At 35.3% G+C, this 18,792-nt stretch overlaps 1 non-coding gene across 1 annotated transcript; it reads left to right on the top strand.

Moving 5' to 3' along the window:
• Positions 1–276: 276 nt before the first annotated feature.
• On the top strand, positions 277–381 carry LOC111821719 (U6 spliceosomal RNA). The gene has a single exon (XR_002825067.1). It is a non-coding gene; the product is annotated as a U6 spliceosomal RNA (small nuclear RNA).
• The last annotated feature ends 18,411 nt before the right edge of the window (positions 382–18,792 follow it).

The raw sequence follows: 18,792 nt of genomic DNA, 5'->3' as shown, positions 1-18,792 counted from the left end.
CCCAGAAGCTAGAGGGCAAGGAAACCTGTTGATACAATCCCCTCCCAGGGGACAGAGCAGGCAGAGCAGAGTGGAGAGTGCATCTGGAAGGGCAAATGGAAGATACCCAGCCCAGCCCATAAATGGCATTGATGTCATTGGTGTGATTTTCTAAAACATTAAACGATTCTTGGTTAAGTTCCAAATAAACAACACACTCCTCTCAATTTACACAGTAGTTCCATTCCTGGAAAATTCCATGTATATTAAAACCATACAAAAAATACTTTTGAGTTATGCCTGTTTCAGCAGCAATAGACCAAAGTTGGAATTATACAGACGAGATGAACATGGCCCCTGTGCTAGGATGACATGCAAATTTGTGAAAGCATTCTGTATCTTAAACAACAAATGTTCTTAAAAGAAAAACATGCTTTGAGTTTACATGTAAAATGGAGTTAGGTTTAGGCTCACATAATTACAAATAGATTTTTCATATACATGAATATCTAGGGGGACATTTGAAAATTATGTAAGATGCAGGAAAATTCTTCCTTGTGCAGGAACGTCACATGCATTGAAGGACATATGACATTCCTGGCTCCTGCCCACTAAATGTCAGGAGCTCTCTGCCACGAGATTCCTGCCAATCACTGTAACAACCAAAATAATCCCATATTTTCTCAGAACACCCCCTTGGGTGATACTGCCTGCATTGACACCCACTCTCCTCAGGTGAAACACTCAACCTTGCCGAATTTGAGCAGAATACATCATCTGCTTGTGTCTGGTGCAACACTGAGTGTAAGAAACGACATCTAAATTTATGTGTCCCTGTTCAATCCGATATACAGAACTCTCTGTCCTACTTACCGAACACTTGTTGCCATTTCTGACAACTTATCATTGTAAATTTTAATTTTCTGATTTAGTATAAATAAAAAGTAAGAAAATAACTGACTGGATGTGAAGTTCAAACTACCTATCATTGAGCCAGATGAAAGTTTACAAATAACCACATTCCGTGTCACTTGATATTAAGCTGTAATATTTTTTCTATATTTAATTTATACATTTTAATTAACACATGCACCAAAAAAAAAAAAAAAACCAAACTCATTGTTACCGAGTTGATTCCGACTCATAGCAACCCTATAAGACAGAGTAGAACTGCCCCATAGGGTTTCCAAGGAGGGGATGGTGGATTCATACTGCTGACCTTTTGGTTAACAGCCAAGCTCTTAACCACTGTGCAACCAGGGCTCTAATACATGCACATTATATAAAATTAGAACATGCAGACACAAAAATAAAAAATAAAACATCACATTCTATGGTAGACAGAATGATGGGTCACCAAAGATGCCCATGCCCTGGAACGTTTTACGTGGCAAATGTGATTAAGGATTTTGAGATGGCGAAATTATCTTGGATTATCTGAGTGGGCCCAATGTAATTCCAAGGTTTCTTATCAAAGGGAAGCAGGATGGTCAAAAGGCAGAGAAGGTGATGTGACAACGGAAGCAGAGATTGATGTGGCCACAAGCCGAGGAATACCAGTGCTTCTAGAAGCTGGAAGAAGCAACGAATGGATTCTCCTCTGAAGCCTCCAAAGGAACCAGTCCTGCTGACACCTTAATTTTAGCCCTGTAAGATTCATTTGGAGTCCTCGTGGCGCAGTGGTTAAGAGCTCTGCTGATAACCAAAAGGTCGGCAGTTCGAATCCACCAGCCACTCCTTGGAAACCCTGTGGAGCAGTTTTACTCTGACCTATAGGGTTGCTATGAGTCGGAATCGACTCGACGGCAATGGGTTTGGTTTGAAGATTCATTTTGGACTTCTGACCTTCAGAACTGTAAGAGAATAAATTTGTGTTGTTTTAAGCCACTAACTTTTTGGTAATTTGTTACAGCAGCAATAGGAAATAATACACATTCTCACCACCCAGAGATCCATGGTTAACACCCTCCTGTGTTTCCAGCTCTCTTCCTATACTAATGTGTGTGTGTGTGTGTGTGTGTGTGTGTGTGTGTGTGTGTGTGTGTTTGCCAAAATGGGATCATAGTGTACATATTATTTTATAAACTGCTTCTTTTTTTTGGTCAACAAACTCTACCTGTCCATTTTACCAAACACCTAGACTATATTCAAAATGTCCCAAATGACACAAAAATGCCCTTAACAGTTGTTTAGTCCAAACCAGGATCTGTTCCAGGACCACATGTTGCATCTGCTTGTTTGGTCCCTTTTGTTGTAATGTTGACTATTTAAGAGATTGTCCTACATTTGTTCTGAGGAATGTGCCACCTTCTGAGTTTGTTTAGTTGCTACTGCTTGGTGGTGTTTAGTTTGTTCTAGCCACTGTATTTTCTGTAACATTTTTAATAAACATTTTTGGCTAGAATAATTTATAGGTGATGGATATTTATGCTGAATCATATCAGAAGACACGTAATATATGGTTAATGCTATTAAGACTGACTACTGAATTAAGGTGATGACTGGCTAATCTCTCCATTTTACAGTTATAGTTTTGCCCTGAAACTAGGAGGTGATGTCTTGTTACTTTTGCATTTTAATAATATCCAGTTTCCATAGATCATTTTAACACCAGTTGATAATCATTATGGCAATGGTAATTATTATGATAATTTCATTAAAGTTTGTGAAATTATGTTTTTCTAAATCTATCATCCCTTCTACATTTAACTAGCCTGGCATTCATCTCATCTAGAGCTTCCCCTCGTCTACTGGGGCTATTCAGTTACCTGAAATACAGATTCTACTGGAAAAGCAGGGTAAAATGTTTGATTCTTTCCCATAAATTACCAATTTTCATTGCAAGTAGTTGATAATAGCTGCCATAAATGGCAACAAATAAATTTTTTCAGACTTTTCTTATTTTGAGCATCATTATGAAATCGTGGATTTTCATTGATTCCATCTATTTCAATTCATTGCCATCATTAATCTTGTTAATGCCCTAAATGTCATGACTGGCCAGTGGAACATGATCCTATTGATCTTTGGGAACTTTCCTGATTTCTAGCACAGTAAAATATCCCTGGCTGTCCTTATGCTTTCCCTGCCCCACATCTGGAATAAACCATTTCTCCAAAGAGCCCAGGTTTCCTTTTAAGGGGAATGGTTTTCAGAGACCATAATCTGAGCACTAGGAATGTCCATTATTCCTGGGATGACATTACTTTTGGTCACTTCAATGGACAGAGCTAGGAAAAAATATACATATATATGTATATTTGTGGTAGACAGACTCTAGAGTGGCCTTTATGATCCCTGCCTCCTGGTGTTCATGCCCTTGTGTGATCTCTTACACTTGAAAGTGGGCAAAAACTATGACTTGTTTCTAACCAATAGTATATGGAAAAGGTGACAAGATGTACATGATTACATGTATGTGATTATGTTACACAAGACTGTAATACCTGTCTTGTGAGGAGACTCTCACTTTGCCAGCTTTAAATAAGGCAGCTGCCATATTGTGAGCAGCCTATCAAGAGGGTCAGCTAAGGGTGGTCTCCAGCTGACAGCCAGCAAGGAACTGAGGCTCTCAATCCAGCAGCCTGCGAGGAACTAAAGGATGCCAACAATCACATGATCCTGGAAGTGGACCCTCCCCACTTGAGCCTCACATGAGACTACAGCCCTGGCAAACACCTTGATTGAAGCTTTGTGAGACCCTGAAGCAAAGAATCTAGCTAAGCCATGTCCAGACTCCTAACCCACACAAAGTTTGAGATAATAAATATGTCTTGTTTTAAGCCTCAAGGTTTGTGGTAAGGTTGTTATATAGCAATAGATAAAACTGATACGATATTTAATCCTGGGTTTATATGAATGTTTTCAATTCCATTTTAACGTTATGGTGTTTTCATTTAATTTCTTAGATTGTCCAATTGTCTTTTATACTGAAATTCTTGATTTCTAATATTATAAACATACTTTCTTATTTGCTTTAACCAATAAAATAAAATAATTTAAAAATACCAATCCTAATATTTTCATAAATAATGGAACTACTGGGCCTATCCCCTGGTGGAACACACACCAAACTGTGAATAAAAAAAACTGAGGATGAGGGAACTCCTCTCATTTATATTTTTCCATTCTTCCCTCTCTTTGAAAGGAAACATTTATTCATTCATATTCATTCTCTTGCAGGCTTGCTTATTTAAGTAAACTATATCTATGAAAGTACTTTATAATAATTTTAGCCTTGGTATTCTTTCAAGTTGTTTTTGTAAATTTTAATAATATTTCCTGTTAAATCAGTAGTTGAAGGTCTTAAAAGAACTTTTTAATGTACAAATTTCTCTAATACATTTTGGTATAGGGTTCAATTGATTGAAATTTGATTTAGGCAAAATTATCATAAAAATTATTTGCTCCATACAAGGCACATCTACACTTCTAAAATGTTTTTTTTTTAAACAGCTAATACACAACTTTATTTTTCATATTTTTAATAAACCTATGAAATAGAAATTCAAAGTACAGTTTCTGAACAATTCACTTAAGATGAACAAAGATGTCTCTAATATCAACCAACCATTTCTTTTTTTAATATTTAGTGATTTTTTAAAAAATTATGTAAGTTTATATTTTAATATTTGTTCAAAAATTAAATGTCACCAGATGTCCACTTGAAATGATATTATTAATATTGATGATAGAAAAGAAATCAAGAATGTTTATAGCAGCATTATTCCTGACAGCCAAAATGTTTAAACAACCCAAATGTCCACCACCAGATAAATGGATGAACAAAATGTAGTATAGCCATACAATAGAATATTATTCTTCCATAAAAATAATAAAGTACTGACTAATATATGCTACAACATAAATGAACCTTGAAAACATGCTAAATGAAAGAAGCCAGGCATAAAAGGCCATATAGTGTATGATTCCATATACATTAAATGTCTAGAATAGGTAAATCTATAGGAAGAGAAACTAGATTAGTGGTTGCCAGGGGCTGGGAGTGGGGGTGGCGAGTGACTGCTAATGGTATGGAGTTTCTTTGGGGGATGATGGAAATGTTTTGGAATTAATAGTGGTGATGGTTGCACAATCATTTGTGATTATACTAAGGAACTGCTGAACTGTACTTTTTAAAAGAGGGAGTTTTATGGTAGCAAATTATATCTCAATAAAAAAATAAAATAAATGATCTCCCAAGCCTCATAGAACAGGGCAGGGCCCAGCAGTCACTCCCACTGTGGTCAGGAATTTAACCTGCTGGTTCCTGGGTGAGGAGACTTATTAAAAAAAAAAAAAGTTGTAAAAACAAAAATAGAATAGCCTGAAAATAAGTGAGTTAAGAATTCAGTTCAGGACCTTAGGGTGAAAAAAGTAAAATCAAAAGAAGTAGAAAGATAGGTATAAAAAAAATAAGAGCAGAAATTAATGACATGAAAACAAAAAGATGATTAATAAAATGAAAAACTTGTTCTGTGACAAAGCTACTAAAGTAGAAAAAAACTCCAGCAAATCTGATCATTAGAGAGAGAAAAAAACAAAATAATCTTAGAAACAGAAAAGGATATATAACAATAACTGTAAAGATTTTTAATAACATAAGAGAATACCATCAACATCTTTATGGCAATATATTTGAAAACTAAAAAGAAATGGAAAAATTACCAAAATAGGAACTGAACTGGTAATCAAATGTCTCTCAGGATAAGAAATACCAAGTCCAGACAGATGTATTAACAAGTTTTACCAAATCTTCAAAGGAAAGATAGTCTTTCTACATTAAACAATGTATTTCAAAAACAGAAAAAGTGGAAAAGTTACCAAGCTCATTTAATAGGGTTAATATGAACTTGGTATCAAGCCTGCAAAAGTCAGTATAAGAAAATAACATTTTAGAACAATCTCATTTATTAATATGTGTGAAAAAATTCTAAATAAAATAACAAACCAAATTTAAGCAGTGTGTAAAAAAAAAGTAACGTGGTACGAGTAAGTAGAGTTTATCAAGAACAGTTTGACATTAGAAAATTTATTAATATATATTATATATATTAATATAATATTAATATATTATTAATATATTATTTTATAGATTTAAAAGAAAAATACATAATCATCTCAAGAGATGACAATAAACATGTATTCATTATTTCAAGCAAAACAAAAACCTCTAAAATAATTAAAAGGAAACTTCATTAACTTGTTAAAAGAAACCTATTTAAAAACAACTACAGTAGAGGTGGGACTTCCAAGTAAAGTGAAGGCAAATCCTCTCCCAGAAGAGTAACTATAAAGCTGGACAAAACTGACAAAAACAACGATTTCAGTGCTCTAGAAATCTATCAACAAATAGAGATTCTTAATAAGGAGACAGAATTTATAAAAGAAGAATCAAATGGAAATTCTAGGGTATAAAAAAGTACAATAAATGAAATGAAAAATTCACTAGAGTAACAACAGGTTTAAGATGGCAGAAGAAAGAGTCAGTGAAGTTGAATAAAGATCAAAGACCTTGAATAGCAACTATCCATTTTGAAGAACAAAGATTGAAAAGATAAAAGAAAAATGAACAAGCCTCAGATACCTGTGGGACAACAGCAAGCATACCAACATATGTGAAATAGGAGTCCCAAGAGAAGAGAGTCAAAAGGGGGAAGAAAAAATGTTTAAAGAAATAATGGTTTGGCAGTTTTTCAAAAAGCTAAACATAGAATTACCATATGGTCCAGCAATTCCACTCCTAGGTATATACCTGAAAGAATTAAAAGCATGAACACAAACAGATACTTGTACACCAATGTTCACCATAGCGTTATCCACAATAGCCACAAAGTGGAAACAGTCTAAATGTCCATCAACGGATAAATAATAAACAAAATGTGGTATATCCATACAATGGAATATTACTCAGCCATAAAGAAAAATGAAGTCATGATACATGCTACAACATGGGTGAACCTTGAAAACATTATGCTGATTGAATAAGTCAGTCACAAAAGGCCAAATATTTTATGATATCAATCATATGAAATATCTAGAATACGCAAGTGTATAGAGACCAAAGTTTACTAGTGGTTACCAGGGGTGGGTGGAGGGAGTGGGAAAAGAAGACACAACGCTTAGGGGACACTGAGCTTCTGTTAATAGTGATGAAAAAATTCAGGAACGGTTAATGGTGAAGGTTGAACAACATGATGAACGTAATTAATGTCACAGAACTGTATGTGTGTAGACTGTAGAAATAGCAAATGTTCTGTTACTTACCACAATTTAAAAAAAAGAAAAGAAATAATAGCTGAAAACTTTCAAAATTTGATAAAAAATGTTAATCCACATATCCAAGAAGCTCAATGAGCCCTGAGTAGGATAAACACAAAGAGATCACAGGTAAACACATCATAGTCAAACTTGAAAGCCAAAGTCAAAGAGAAAATCTTGAAAACAAGACAAAAACAACTCATTAAGTTAGCATTATTCTGAAGTAGATAGTGTTAAGATGTGTACTATAATGGTTAGAGCAACCATTAAGAAAATAACAAAAGAAAAAAATTTAAAAAGGAATTAAAATGGTACCAAAAAATCCCCAAACCCGTTGCCATCAAGTTGATCCTGACTCATAGTGACTCTATAGGACAGAGTAGAATTTCCCTATAGGGTTTCCAAGGAGCAGCTGGTGGATTTGAACTGCCGACCTTTTGGTTAGCAGCTGAGCTATTAACCATTCCACCACCTGGGCTCCTTAAAATGGTACGGTGAAAAAAAAAAAAATTACTTATCCAAAAGGAAGGCAGTAAAGAGGGAGCAGAAGAAGAAAAAAGACAGAAAACATAGCAAAATTGCAAATGAAAATCCAACCATATCAATAACTACATTAAATATGAATAGTCTAAATACCCCAATCAAAAGGCAGTGATTGTTAAAAAAATAGCAAGATCCAATTATGTGTTGTCTGTAAAAGACATCCCTTAGATTCAAAGATACTTTCGAACAGGTTGACAGTCAAAGAATGGAGAAAGAAGTACCATTAGATAGTAACCATGAGAGATCTGGAATGGCTATGAATATCAGACAAAATAGACTTTAGAGAAGAAATATAACTAAAGACAAAGAGGTATATTTCATAATAATAAAAGGGTCAATACATGAGGAAGATATAACAATTATAAATGTATACACACCTAACAAGAGAACCTCAAAATACATGAAGCAAAAACTGAAAGAATTAAAAAAGAAATAGACAATTCAGCAGTAACAGTCAAAGATTTTAATATCCCACTATCAATAATTGACAGAACAACTAGAGAGAAAATTTGAACAACACTATTGTGGTAGGCATAATCTTTGGCCTCCTCAAAGATGCCCACATCTTAATCCCCAGAATCTGTGACTATGCTACTTTACATGACAAAAGAGACTTTGCAGATGTGATTAAGTTAAGGGTATTGAACTAGGAAGAATATTTTGGATTATTCGAGTGGGCCCAATATAATTACAGGGGTCCTTATAAGTGAAAGAGGAAGGCAGGAAATGAGGGTCAGGGTGAAGTCATATGAGAAAGATGCAACCAGTCACTGCTGACTTTGAAAATGGAAAGGAGCCAGAGCCAAGGAATGTAGGAGCAGACTCTAGAAGCTGGAAAAGGCAAGAAAATGGATTCTCTCCTAGAGTCTCCAGAAAAGAACATAGCCCTGTCAACACCTTGATTTTAGACCAGTGGGACACATTTTGGACTTCCAGCCTCCAGAACTGTAAGATAATAAACCTGTGTTGTTTTAAGCCACTAAATTCGTGGTAATTTTTTTTCTATTTTCTTTCTTTCTTTCTTTCTTATTATTGTACCTTAGATGAAGCTTTACAGAACAAACTAGCTTCTCATTAAACAATTACTACACATATTGTTTTGTGACATTGGTTACCAACCCCATGACATGTCAGCACTCTCCCTTCTCGACCTTGGGTTCCCTATTACCAGCTTTCTTGGTCCTCCTGCCTTCTAGTCTTGTCCCTGGGCTGGTGTGCCCCTTTAGTCTTGTTTTGTTTCATGGGCCTGTCAAATCTTTGATTGAAGGGTTAACCTCAGGAGTGACTTGATTACTGAGCTAGAAGGGTGTCCAGGGGCCATACTCTCAGGGTTTCTCCAGTCTCTGTCAGACCAGTAAGTCTGGTCTTTTTTTTTATGAGTTAGAATTTTGTTCTACATTTTTCTCCAGATCTGTTTGGAACCCTCTATTATCATCCCTGTCAGAGCAGTCAGTGGTGGTAGCCGAGCACCACCTAGTTGTGCTGGACTCAGTCTCGTGGAGGCGGTGGTAGTTGTGGTTCATTAGTTCTTTTGGATTAATCTTTCCCTTGTGTCTTTGGTTTTCTTCATTCTACCTTGCTCCTGACGGAGTGAGACCAGTGGAGTAAATTTGTGGTAATTTGTTACTGCAGCAATAGGAAACCAATACAACTAGCAATTAACTCACCTAACTGACATTTTTAGAACATTTCATACAACATCTGCAGATACACATTCTTTTCAAGCACACAGAACATTCTCCAAGACAGACCATACGTTAGGCCATAAAATAAGTCTGCATAAACTTAAAAGAATTAAAATCATACAGAGTGTGTTCTCTGACCACAATGAATCAAACTAGAAATCAAAATCTCCAAACACATGGGAACTAAACCACGCACTTCTAAATAATCTATGGGTGAAAAAGGAAGTCTCAAGGAAAATTTTAAAAAATACACTGAACTGAACAAAAATGAAAATACAACATATGAAAATTTGCAGGACACAGCTAAAGTAATGCTGAAAGGAAAAACATCAAATCAACAATCTAAACTTCCAACACAATAACCTAGAAAAAGAGCAGCAAAATAAACCCAAAGCAAAAAGAAGGAAAAAAATAATAAAGAGCAGAAATCAATGAACTTGAAAACAGAAAAACAATAGAGAAAAATCAATAAAACAAAAAGCTTCTTCTTCGAAAAAAATCAATAAAATTGACAAGCATCAAGCAAGACAGACAAAAAGACATGAACTACCAATATCAGGAATGAAACACAGAATATCACTACAGACCATGCAGACATCAAAAGGGTAATAAGGGAGCAACTCTATGCACAAAAATTTGACAACTTAGATGAAATGAATCAATTCCTTGAAAACACAAACTACCACAATGTACCCAATATGACATAGATAATTTGAATACCCCTATAACTATTAAGGAAATTGAATTCATACTTTTAAAAATCCCAAAAAAGAAATCTCCAGACCCAGATGGCTTCACTGGAGAATTCTACCAAAGATTTAAAGAAGAATTAGCTCAAATTCTATAAATCTCTTCCAGAAAATAAAAGAGGGAACACTACCCAATTCATTTTTTGAAGGCAGTATTTCCCTGATGAAAACTAGACAAACAGTACAAAAAAAAGAAAAAGAAAAATTACAGACTGATATCCCTCATATAGACATAAAATTCTTTTAAAAAGCTATAAAAGCAGAATTCAGCTATATGAAAAAGGATTATATGGGTCTAGTATCTTGAAGTAGTCCTGGTGGCTTAGTGGTTAAGAGCTCGGTCAGCAGTTCAAATCCACCAGCCGCTCCTTGGAAACGCTATGGGGCAATGCTACTGTGTTCTATAGGGTTGCTATGAGTCGGAAGCGACTTGACAGCACCTGACAACAACAACAACAGTATCCTGAATATATAAAGAACTCCTACAACTCAACAACAAAAAGACAAATGGCCCAATTAAAAAATGGACAAAAAACTTGAATAGACATTTCTCCAAAGAAGATATACAAATGGCCGACTTGTACATGTAAAGATGCTCAATGTCATGAGTCATTAGGGAAATGTAAAAAAAACCATGAGATACCACTTCACATCAACTAGGATGGCCATAAAAACACATGCACACACAAGTGTTAGTGAGGATGCGGAGAAACTGGAACCTTCATACATTGATGGTAGAAATGTAAAATGGTGCAGCCACTGTGGAAAAGTTTGGCAGTTGCTCATGTGTTAAACATAGAATTACTGTCTGACCTAGCAATTTCATTCCTAGGTATCTACCCAAAAGAATTGAAAACAGGTGTTCAAACAAAAACTTGAATGCTCACAGCATTCAGACACAAATGTTCATATCAACACTATTCACAATAGTCAAAAGGTGGAAACAACCCGAATGTCCATCGATTGATGAATGGATAAACAAGATGTGGTATATCCATACAATGGGATATTATTAAGCCATAAAAAGAAATGAAATACTGACACATGCTATAACATGGATGAACTTTGAAAAATTATGCTAAGTGAAATAAACTAGACACAAATGGTCACATATTGCATGATTTTATTTATATGAAATATCCAGAATAGGCAAATTCATAGAGACAGAAAGTAGGATAGTGGTTACCAGGGGCTGGGGGACAGGAGAGGAATAGAGAGTGACTGCTTAATGGGTACAGAGAAAGTTCTGGAACTAGATAGTGGTGATGGCTGCACAACATCATGAATATAAGTAATACTAATAAATTATGCATTTTAAAATGGTTAAATTGCAAATTATGTTCATATTTTACCACAATAAATTTTTTTAAAGACTAATAGAGGTTTATTCCATGGGTACAAAGCTAGTTCAATATTAAAAAATCTATCAATGTAATCTACCATATCAACAGGTTAAAGAAGAAAAATCACAGGATCACAAAAACTGATGCAGAAAACGCATTTGACAAAATTCAACACTCATTCACAATAAAATTTTTCAGAAAACTAGGAAAGAGGGGAACTTCTTAAACTTGACAGAGAACCTACAAAAAACTTACAGTTAATATTATACTTAATGTTGAAAAACTAAATGCTTTTCCCCTAAGATCAGAAAAAGACAAGGATGTTCATTCTCATTACTCTTATGCAACAGAGTACTGGAAGTTCTAGCAAGTACAACATTGCAAGAAAAAGCATATTTATTGAAAAGAAAGAAAACTGTCACTACTTGCAGATGACGTGATTGTTTATGTAGAAAATTCCAAAGAATCTACAAACATCTTTTATAACTAATGAGTTCAGCAGGGTCACAGGATACAAGATAAACATATAAAAATCAATTGTATTTTGACATATCAGCAATTAACATATGGACATCAAAATTTAAGACACATAATACCATTTACAATTGCTAAAAAATGAAATACTTAAGTGTAAATCTAACAAAACATGTACAGGACTTACATGCTAAAAATATAAAACGCTGATGAAAGAAACAAAAGGAAATCTAAATAAATGGAGAGACACCCCATGTTCGTGGACTGAAGACTCAAAATTATAAAGATGTCAATTCTCCCAAAACTGATACGCAGGTTTAATGCATTTTCTATTAAAATGCCAGCAAGATTTTTTGTTGATATAGACAAACTTATTCTAAAATTGATATGGAGAGACAATGGAACAATAAAATAATTTTGTAAAAAAAGAATCAAGTAGGAGGAATTATCTATCCGATTTCACAATTTATTATTATATAGCCACAGTAATCCAGATTGTGTGATACTGGCAGACGGACAGACACAGATCAATGGAACAAAATAGAGAACCCAAAAATAGACCCACACAAATATGCCCAACTAATTTTTGACAAAGGTGCAAAAGTAAGTCAATGGAGGAAAGATAGCCGTTTTAACAAATGGTGCCAGAGCAATCAGCCATCCATAGGCTTAAAAAAAAAAGAACCTCAACTTAAAACTCAGCCCTTACACAAAAATTAACTCAAAATAGATCATGGACTTACATGTACAACATAAAACTATAAAACTTTTAGAAGAAAAAAATAGGACAAAATCTTCGAGATCTAGGGCTAGGCAAAGAGTTCTTAGATTTGACACCAAAAGCACCATATAAGGAAAAATAGATAAGTTGAACTTCACCTAAATTAAAAATCTTTGCTCTGTGAAAACCAAATTAAGAAGATGAAGAAACAAGCTACAGACTGGGAGAAAATATTTGCAAACCACATATCCAACAAATGACTAGTATCTCTAAACTCATCAGTAAAAAAGCAAACAATCCAATGAGAAAATGAGGAAAAGACATTAACAGATATTTCACTGAAGAAGATAGACAGATGGCAAATACATGAAGAGATGTTCAACGTCCATTAGCCATTAGAGAAATGGAAATTAAAACTACAATGAAATATCACTACACACCTATCAGAATGGCTAAAAAAGTGAAAACACCAAATGCTGGTAAGGATGTGGAGAAACTGGATACACAGCTGGTGGAACGTAAAATAGTACAGCCAACCTAGAAAAGAGTTTGGCAGTTTCTTTTAAAACTAAACAAGAAACCACCATATCACTCAACAATCGCACTCCTGGACATTTATTCCAGATAAGTGAAAACTTAAGTTCACACAAAGACCTGTACATGAAGTCTATAGCAGTTTTAATTGTAATAGCCAATAACTGGAAACAAAGCAGATATTCTTCAATGGGTGAACAGTTACACAAAATATGGTACATACGTACCACGGAATACTATTCAGTAATAGAAAGGAATAAACTTTTTTAAAATTTATTGTTGTAGTTTAAGTGAAAGTTTACATTTCAAGTTAGTTCCTCATACAAAAACGTATACATACATTGTTATGTGACCCTAACTGCTCTCCCTATACTGTGACAGCACACTCCTCCTTTACACCCTTGATTTCCCATGTCCATTCAACCAGCTCCTAACCCTCTCTGCCTTCTCGTCTCAACTCCGGACAGAAGCTGCCCCTTTGGTCTCTTGTGTCTACTTGGCTAAAAGGCACACTCCTCATGAGTATCCCTTTATATCCCATAGTCCAGTCCAATCCCTGTCTGAAGAGTTGGCCTCAGAAATTGTTTTAGTTCTGGGATGATAGAGAATTGGGGGCCATGCTTTCCGGGGCTCCTCCAGTCTCAGTCAGACCATTAAGTCGGGTCTTTTTACTAGAATTTGAGTTCTGCACCCCACCTTTCTCCTGCTCCATCAGGGACTCTCTGTTGTGAGGAACCAACTATTGATACACACAACAACTTGGATGAATCTCCAGAGAATTACGCTGAGTGAAAAATGCTAATTCCAAAAGGTTACATACTGTATGATTCCATTTATATTGTTATTTTTGTTAGGTGCTGTCGAGTCAGTTCCGACTCATAGAGACCCTGTGTACAACAGAACAAAACACTGCCCGGTCCTGTGCCATCATCACAATCGTTGCTGTTTGAGCTCATTGTTGCAGCCACTGTGTCAATCCATCTCGCTGAGGGTCTTCCTCTTTTTCAATGACCCCCTACTTTACCAAGCATGATATCCTTCTACAGGGAATGGTCCCTCCTGATAATATGTCCAAAGTGCAGGAGACGAAGTCTCGCCATCCCTACTTCTAAGGAGCATTGTGGCTGTACTTCTTCCAAGACAAGATTTGTTCGTTCTTTTGGAAGTCCATGGTATATTCAATATTCTTCACCAACACCATAATTCAAAGGCATCAATTCTTTTCCCATCTTCTTTATTCATTGTCCGCTTTCACATGCATATGAGGTGACAGAAAATACCATGGCTTGGGTCAGATGCACCTTAGTCCTCAAAGTGACATCTTTGCTTTTTAACACTTGAAGTTTTTTGCAGCAGATTTGCCCAATGCAATGCATCATTTGATTTCTTGACTGCTGCTTCCATGAATGTTGATTGTGGATCCAAGAAAAATGAAATCCTTGACACTTCAATATTTTCTCCGTTTATCATGATGTTGCTTATTGGTCCAGTTGTGAGGATTTTTGTTTTCTTTATGTGGAGGTGTAATCCATACTGAAGGCTGTAGTCTTTGATCTTCATCAGTAAGTGATTCATTTATATAACATTCTTGAAATTACAAAATTATAGAAATGGAGAACAGATTATGTAGTGGTTGCCAGCGGTTTAGGATGGAGGAACTGGGAGGGGACAGACGAGAGAGAGGCAGAAGGCAAGTGGGTGTGGCTATGGAAGGACAACAAGAGGGATCCTTGAGGGTGGAAAAGTCATATATCTTGACTGTATCAATGTCAATATCCTGGTTGTGATAATGTACTAAAGTTTTGCAAGATATTACCATTGGGAGACACTGGGTAAATGGTATACGGGAGCTTTCTGTACAATTTCTTAGAACAGCATGTGAATCTACAATTACCTCATATTAAATTTAATTTTAAAAAATATAGGAGTTAAATTGCTGAATGTTTTGTTGTATATATTTCCACCAAAAAAAAAAAAAAATGGGATACAGAGAAATCAGTGCTTACAAGGAAATTTATAGCTTTAAATGTCTATATCAGAAAAGAAGGTATCAAGTAAATAATCTATGCTTCCACCTTAAGAAACCAGAAAACCAAGAGCAAACTATACCCAAAGTAAGCATAAGAAAGAAATAATGAATATTAGAGTAGAAATCAATGAAACAGAAAAACAATAGAGAAAATCAAAGAAACCAAAGTTGATTCTTTGAAAAGATCAATAAAATTGATGAAACTTTAGCTAGACTGACCCAGGAGAAAAAGAGAGAAGACACAACTTGTCATATGTCAGGATTGAAAGCAGGAACATTACTACCCACCCTACAGATATCAAAATGAGTATAAGGAACTACATGAGCTTTTTCCTAACACGTTAGACAACTTAGATGAAACAGAGAAATTCCTATAAAGACACAACTTACCAAAATTAACCCAATAAGCAACAGAAAATCTGAATGCATTTATAAGTAAACAAATTGAATTAGTAATTAAAAATCTTCCCAAATAGAACTCCACAGGTACAGATGGCTTCATTGGTGAATTCTATCAAATATTTAAATAAGAAATATTACCAATCCTTCATAAACTCTTTCAGAAAATAGAGGAGGATAGAACATGTCCCAACTACTTCTGTGAGGTCAGTGCTATCCCAATACCAATGCCAGACAAAGATACCGCAAGAAAACTACAAATCAAAAGTCTTCATTAACATAAATGCAAGAATCTTTAACAACATATAAGCAAACTGAATATAGCAACATAATAAAAGGATTATATACTATGACCAGGCCTTTCTTTCAAGGCACCCCTGGGTGGGTTCAAACCTTTAGGTTAGTGGTTGAATGCAAACCATTTGCACCACCCAGGGACCCCGGTGTGGCAGATAGATCAATAGAATAGAACGCAAGACATCAACTCTTACATTTATATCAATAAATTTTCAATAAAGATGTCACTCTAATTCAGTGGAGAAAGGATAGTCTTTTCAACAAATGGTTTAGGACAATTGGATATCCATATAGAAAAAAATAAGAACTTAAACTTTTACCTCACGTCATACAAGTTAATTAAAAATAGATCATAGACCTAAATGTAAGAGCTAAAACTATTAAACTAGACGAAAACATAGGAGAAAACCTTTGTGACCTAAGGGTAGGCAAAGAGTTCACAATTCACCAAAGAAGAGCTGTGAATGGCTTAATAAGTATATCAAAAGATGCTCAACATCATCAATCATTAGGAAAATGCAAATTAAAATCACACTGAGATGCCACTACATGCCTACTAAACCCCAAACCGATTGCCTTCTAGTTGATTCCGACTCACAGCGACCCTCAAGAGCAGAGTAGAACTGCCCCCATAGGGTTTCCAAAGAGCATCTGGTGGATTCAAACTGCCAACCTTTTTGGTTAGCAGCTGTAGCTCTTAACCACTATGCCACATACCCACTAGAATGGCTATAATAAAAAAAACAAATACCAAGTGTTGGAGAGGATGTGGAAAAACCAGAACTCTCATACATTACTGATGGGAATATAAAATTATATAGTCAATTTGGAAAACTATTTGGCAGTTTCTTAAAAAGTTAAACATAGATTTACCATATAATCCAACAATTCCGCTCCTAGGAATCTATGCAAGAGAAATGAGAACGTCTGTCTACACAAAGATTTGCATGTGAATGTTCATAGCAGCATTATTCTTACTAGCCAAAAAGTAGAAACAACCCAAATGTCTATCAGCTTGTGAATGAATAACAAAATGTCTTATATTCTTACAATGGAATACTATTCAATAATGAAAAGGAATAAACTATTGATAAATGGTACAACATGGACAAGTCTCAAAAAACATTATGCTAAGCGAAAGAAGCCAGATGCAAAAAGACTACATATTGTAGGAGCATGAGGAAATTTTCTGGGGTAACGGAAACGTTCTATGTTTTGTTTGGGCTGAAGGATACATGGGTGTATACAATAATCAAACCTTATCAAATTATACCTAAAAAAAATAAAATAAGGATAAAATTTTAAAAAACTTGTTGGATCCAGGTAAAGTCCTGAATGGGAAATGTTTAACCTTAAATGTTATATTATGTATATTTTATGTACATAGTAAAAGAAAATTAATGAGTAAGATTAAAAAATTAATGAAATAGAAGTACAGTAGACTCAACAAAGCCAAAAAATCAGTCTTTTTAAAAAATACATATATATGTTTATTGTACTTTAGATGAAGGTTTACAGAACAAATAGTTTCTCATGTTTAATGAGTAATTAGTCAGTACACATACTGTTTTATGACATTGGTTAACAACCCCACGACATAGCAACACTCTGCCTTCTTGATCTTGGAGGGCCCTTTCTTTTTTTTGGTGAAAATATACATAGCCAAAGTTACACCATTTCAAAAGTTTCTACATGTACAATTCAGTGACATCGATTACGTTCTTCCAGTTGTGCTGCTATTCTCACTATCCTTGTCCAAAATTATTCCATCACCATTATCTTCAACTCACTGCCCCCTAGGCTCCCATCAAACCTTTGAGTTGCTGTTGTCAATTTGATCTCACATAGATAATTCTTTTTTTTTTTGTACCTTAGATGAAGTTTTGCAGAACAAATAGTTTCTCATTAAACAGTTAGTACACATATTGCCCTATGACAATGGTTAACAATCCCATGACATGTCAACACTGTCCCTTCTCAAACTTGGGTTCCCTATCACAAGCTTTCTTGTCCCCTCCTGCCTGCTAGTGCTTGTCCCTGGACTGCTGTGCCTCATTAGTCCCATTTTGTTTAATGAGGCTGTCCACTCCCCGGCTGAATGGTGAACCTCGGAAATGACTTCACCACTGAGCTAAAAGGGTGTCCGGGGGCCAATCTGTCAGGCCAGTAAATCTGGTCTCTTTTTTTTTGTGAGTTAGAATTTTGTTTTACATCCTTTTCCAGCTCTGTCCAGGACCCTCTATTGTGATCCTGGTCAGAGCAGTCTGTGGTGGTAGCCGGGCACCATCTAGCTGTACTGAACTCAGTCTGGTGGAGGCCGTGGTAGCTGTGGTCCATTAGTCCTTTGGACTAATCTTTTCCTTGTATGTTGTTCTCTTCATTCTACCTTGCTCCCGAAGGGGTAAGACCAGTGGAGTATCTTAGATGGCTGCTCACAGGCTTTTAAGACCCCAGACGCTACTCACCAAGGTAGAATGTAGAACATTGTCTTTATAAACTGTGTTATGCCAATTGAGCTAAATAAAAAATTAGTCTTTTGAAAGACTAATAAAAAATTTTTTTTAAAGAAAAGGCAATGAATCACAGTAGTATTTGATGAGAAACTTTGAGACAAAAAAAGACTGCTGGATTAGTGCTTTTGAGAATGCAAACCACTGGGCTAATGTTTTGTTGTATTTTTACAGCCCTTTGGAGAAGGTTGAAGATGATTTACAAATCATAATCTCCCTAAGACTTAAGAATTCACAAGGGATACAGGTCTCGTTTAAGTTAGAACTAC

This window comes from Trichechus manatus, unplaced genomic scaffold (genome assembly GCF_000243295.1).
Source record: "Trichechus manatus latirostris isolate Lorelei unplaced genomic scaffold, TriManLat1.0 scaffold00100, whole genome shotgun sequence".
Lineage (NCBI taxonomy): Eukaryota > Metazoa > Chordata > Mammalia > Sirenia > Trichechidae > Trichechus > Trichechus manatus.
The sequence above is the reverse complement of the archived record's forward strand: the minus strand, read 5'-3'. Positions and strand labels throughout refer to the sequence as shown.